The sequence below is a fragment of the Physeter macrocephalus genome, chromosome 9 (genome assembly GCF_002837175.3).
Source record: "Physeter macrocephalus isolate SW-GA chromosome 9, ASM283717v5, whole genome shotgun sequence".
Classification (NCBI taxonomy): Eukaryota; Metazoa; Chordata; class Mammalia; order Artiodactyla; family Physeteridae; genus Physeter; species Physeter macrocephalus.
In genome coordinates this window covers 2039228-2044098 of record NC_041222.1, presented here as the reverse complement: position 1 = coordinate 2044098, position 4871 = coordinate 2039228, and the positions used below count along the sequence as shown (strand labels likewise).

Here is a 4871-nt window from a genome sequence, read left to right as displayed (position 1 = left end):
ATGTCCAGTTTTCCCAGCACCGCTTATTGAAAAGGCTGTCTTTTCTCCATTGTATATTCTTGCCTCCTTTATCAAAGGTAAGGTGACCATATGTGCGTGGGTTTATCTCTGGGCTTTCTGTCCTGTTCCATTGATCTATATTTCTGTTTTTGTGCCAGTACCATACTGTCTTGATTACTATAGTTTTGTAGTATAGTCTGAAGTCAGGAAGGCTGATTCCTCCAGCTCCGTTTTTCTTTCTCAAGATTGCTTTGGCTATTCAGGGTCTTTTGTGTTTCCATACAAATTGTGAATTTTTTTGTTCTAGTTCTGTGAAAAATGCCAGTGGTTCTTGCCTATCAACAGTTTCTTAGTCTTTCTTCATCTAGTTCCATCCAAACCACCTCATCTTTTTCTTTACTGCCAAAGTTTATGTTCTCAAATGTAAATTTAATCATGTTAATCCGTTTAAACTCTTTGCCCATCTCCTACAGTGCAAAGTCCCCGTTTCTTTTTTAAAATTAATTAATTAATTTATTTATTTATTTTTGGCTGCGTTAGGTTTTTTGTTGCTGTGCGCGGGCTTCCTCTAGTTGCAGCGAGTGGGGGCTACTCTTCGTTGTGGTGCGCAGGTTTCTCATTGCGGTGGCTTGTTGCAGAGCATGGGCTCTAGGCATGCGGGCTTCAGTAGTTGTGGCTCATGGGCGGGCTCTAGAGTGCAGGCTCAGTAGTTGTGGAGCACGGGCTTAGTTGCTCCATAGCATGTGGGATCTTCCCGGACCAGGGATCGAACCCATGTCCCCTGCATTGGCAGGCGGATTCTTAACTGCTGTGCCATCAGGGAAGTCCAGTCCCAGTTTCTTAACACTGGCTTCTGTGTACCTTTGGTCTCTGTAGCCTTATCTCATTATACATTTCCTCCCCTACCCTCTGCCTCACTCTTAACACACACAACACATGCCCCCAAACTGTAGCAAGCCATGTGTAGTTCTCTGAATATACTGTGTCACACACTTCTGTGCCTTTGCTTGATTGGCTGCATGTATCTAGAAGTCTACCCCTACCCATTATCCTCTTTATGTCTGGCAAATACTTATCCCCCACCCCCCATACTTGTCTTTTAAGACTAGGCACAGGTACCTAACTCCTCAGTCATTCCTTCTCTTTTGTCTGTACTCTATGTTGTACAGCCTTCATTCAGCCATAGCATTATACCCATAACATTTTGGGGCAGCCATTTGCTTGCATGTCTGCCTTGTTCTATTAGATTAGGAAGTCCTTGAGGACACATACTAGATTTTATCCTTTTTTTGTATCCCTAGTACCTAATATGTTGCTCATGCCAGGCACAAAATAAATGTAGATACTGTGTCCACATTTTATGGATGAAAAAACCCCTGAGGTTCATAGAATATGCATTATATACCCAAGGTAACAGAACTAATTAATGAAGCATACAGATCTTTTTCTAAAAGATTTTTTGATGTGAACCATTTTTAAAGTCTTTATTGAATTTGTTACAGTATTGCTTCTGTTTTATGTTTTGGGGTTTTGGCTGTGAGGCATGTGGGATCTTAGCTCCCTGACCAGGGATCGAACCTGCACCCCCTGCACTGGACCACCAGGGAAGTCCCCAAAGCATACAGATCTTTAAGAGCCATTTCAGTACTATTTTCATTAACTATACTATTTCCCATATTTACAACCATTTGTTCAGTGATTCTGTTCTTAGTCTGTGGATTTAGAGCCCCCTAGAGGATGTTAGAATTCCCTCATGGAAGTCTGCAAAGTCATATGTGTTTTCTTCAGACTGAGTTAGTAAGATTATATATGTATGTATGGCACCAATTTTTTGAATGTACCCGGATGCTTTTGTGAGTTAATAGTGAATCATCTTGGTGAAGTAGACATATTTAAACCTTTTGAGAGGAAAGCACTCTGAGGGTTTTAATACAGGAGACTTGGAATAATAGCTTTTCATAGTTTGCTAGGGAATTGATAAGGTACAGGAAAGTTTTTTTTGTTGTTGTTGTTGTTGTTGTTGTTTTGCGGTACGCGGGCCTCTCACTGTTGTGGCCTCTCCCGTTGCAGAGCACAGGCTCCGGACGCGCAGGCTCAGCGGCCATGGCTCACGGGCCCAGCCGCTCTGCAGCATGTGGGATCTTCCTGGACCGGGGCACGAACCCGTGTCCCCTGCATCGGCAGGCGGACTCTCAACCACTGCGCCACCAGGGAAGCCCAAGAAAGTTTTTAAAGCAGTTAAATTCAAGTTAGATGATAATATCTGAAACTTTTCTAGTCATCAGTAGTTCATTAAAATAAAGGAAAAAATTTTAATTTCTGAAATCAAACAATTAAAAATTGTTGAATCTATTTCTTTAAATAAGGTGGCTTTAAATATATTTCCATCTGCTACCATAATGTTTAACTCTTTTTTTTAGTCTTAGCACCAAAAATATTTATTTCATATATATGAACATATTTTCATTGGATCTGTAAACATATTGAGAGTTCTTTGAGCTAGGTTGTCTCCTCTTTCAGAATCTGAATTCACTACAAATTGTATTTTATCATTTCCAAATAAATCTATTATGAATCTTATTGGTTGGGACAACGTCTTTTTTTCTAGCTTTATTGAACTATAATTGACATATAACATTATGTAAGTTTAAGTCATATAATGATGATTTGGTACACATATATTGCAAAATGTTTACCACAGTAAGGTTAGTTAACACATCCTTCACCTCATGTAATTACCATTTTCTTGTTACTATGGTGAGAACATTTAAAGCTTTACTCTCATGGCAGCTTTTAAGTATATAATCATGTTTAATTCTTTTTAAAAAATTTTTATTGAAGTATAGTTGATTTACAATGTTGTGTTTAATTTCTGCTGTACAGCAAAGTGACTCAGTTATACATATATATATATCCTTTTTCATATTCTTTTCCATTATGGTTTATCACAGGATATTGAATATAGTTCCCTGTGCTATACTGTAGGACCTGTTTATACATCCTATATGTAATAGTTTGCATCTGCTAATCCCAAACTCCCAGTCCTTTCCTTCCCCACCCCTAATGTTTAATTCTTAATGAGAAGCATTTTTCTAACTTAATGACTGCTGCCTCGAGGCAATGTTGTATTCTGCTGTTTGGCCCACAAGCGCTTCTGTTGCTGAGATAAAATGTTTGTGGTCTGGCAGGCATTCTAGCTTCAAGGGTATAGCTTAAATAATAATGCTTTAAAATATGTGTGCTAGTTTTATCAGTTTGTTTAGCTACTAGATAAACAAGAATTGTGTGATTTCATTCACTCCTTTGGCAAATACTTATTCAACTTCTGCTGTGAACCAAGCCCTCTCCTTAGCCCTGAAATTACAGCAGTAAGTTGACAAAACAGACAAATCTTGGCCTTGGCGGCCCTTGCCTTTCAGTGGGGGAGCCATACTCTAAGCATGATGAACATGCATGTAACAGCAGCCCATGCTGGGTTGGGGCAAGTGCTTTTAAAAAAAAAAAAAAAAAAAGGCCAGAAGAGGGAATAGGAAGTGATACTTTCTGTTTTAGAATGATTTGTCTCAGAAGGCCTTTCTAAATAGACATTTGAGCAGAGACCTGAATGAAGTAAAGGCACTAGCCTTGCAAAGGCATCTAGAGGAATAGCCTTCCAGAGAGAGGGTTCAGCAAATGCAGAGCCTTTGAGGAAGGGGCATGCTTGATCTGTTCAAGAGGAGGCCAACGTGTCTGGAGCTGTGTGAGCAGGAGTTAGAATGGCAGGAGATGAGGTTGGAGGAATAGCAGGGTTAGATCATGTGGGACTTTCAGATTTCATTCTAAGTGTAAAATAAGCCTTTGGACAGCTTCTAGTGGGGGAATAAAGTGGTCTGACTTAAATTTAAACGATGTTCTATGCTATGTAGATACTCCAGTAGTACAAGAAATGAAGCAGGAGTTCAGTTAGGAAGTGGTGGTTAGAGACCTTTGGGTGAGAGATGATGATGGAGGTGGTGAGATGTGTTTTGAAGAAAGAGTCAACAGGCTATGTTGATTGATTGCAGTGTGAAAGAGAGCAGGCAAGGAAAGTCCAGTGTTGATAAATAGACACGGGACTTTTTTTTTTTTTTTTTTTTTTGCAATTGACAAGGAAATTGTTATTTCTGAGATATACATTTTAAAGTAATAACTAGAATTATGACTTATAACATTATACCAGAACATATAAGATTTTTAGAAATTTCATGTAATGTCTGAAACATTTATATTAACATATTTCCATACAAATAACCCAAAGAAAGGTTAGTATTAGTTGGTTTTTTTTGTTTGTTTGTTTGATTTTTTTTATACTGCAGGTTCTTATTAGTCATCAGTTTCATACACATCAGTGTATACATGTCAATCCCAATCGCCCAATTCAGCACACCACCATCCCCACCCCACCTCGGTTTTCACCCCTTGGCATCCACATGTTTGTTCTCTACATCTGTGTCTCAACTACTACCCTGCAAACTGGTTCATCTGTACCATTTTTCTAGGTTCCACATACATGCGTTAATATACGATATTTGTTTTTCTCTTTTGACTTACTTCACTCTGTATGACAGTCTTTAGATCCATCCATGTCTCAACAAATGACTCAATTTCATTCCTTTTTATGGCTGAGTAATATTCCATTGTATATATGTACCACAACGTCTTTATCCATTCGTCTGTCGATGGGCATTTAGGTTGCTTCCATGACCTGGCTGTTGTAAATAGTGCTGCAATGAACATTGTGGTGCATGTGTCTTTTTGAATTATGGTTTTCTCTGGGTATATGCCCAGTAGTGGGATTGCTAGATCATATGGTAACTCTATTTTTAGTTTTTTAAGGAACGTCCATACTGTTC

The 4871-nt window shown here is 38.8% G+C and overlaps 1 protein-coding gene across 7 annotated transcripts in view; it reads left to right on the top strand.

The window, feature by feature from the left end:
- The window catches only part of GAPVD1 (GTPase activating protein and VPS9 domains 1), a 67662-nt gene that overhangs the window by 16809 nt on the left and 45982 nt on the right, over positions 1-4871 (top strand). The gene's annotated exons all lie outside the window — the stretch shown is intronic.